We start from the raw sequence: 419 nt of genomic DNA on the forward strand, positions 1-419 counted from the left end.
TGCTAAATTGTCATGTTCTAACAATGGTGGTGATGTGATGGGGAGATGCACAGAACCAAGCAAAAATGAGGATGAATTAGCAAAATAAATTTTGTAGAAACTGGAGGAAAAAAATGCATTATTAATCCTATAGCTGTATATCTTAGAAATTTTATCTAAATTTTTAGAACATGTAAATATATTTAAACTCTTTGGTAGTCTGTGTATGATACAGATCAGAAAGATTTTAATGATTTTAAGGTACTCTACATGCTTCTCAGCATTTATTCTTTCTTGATTCTGTCCATTTTGTCTATTCCATTCTGCCTTTGGATAGTGTTTTTATCTCTCCTTTAAAAAATAGCTTTACTGAGATATAATTCTCATGCCACATAATTCACCTTTTAAAATTATACAATTCAATGTGTTTTTTTTTTTTT

Source organism: Colobus angolensis, unplaced genomic scaffold (assembly GCF_000951035.1).
Source record: "Colobus angolensis palliatus isolate OR3802 unplaced genomic scaffold, Cang.pa_1.0 Scaffold446, whole genome shotgun sequence".
NCBI classification, from domain to species: domain Eukaryota; kingdom Metazoa; phylum Chordata; class Mammalia; order Primates; family Cercopithecidae; genus Colobus; species Colobus angolensis.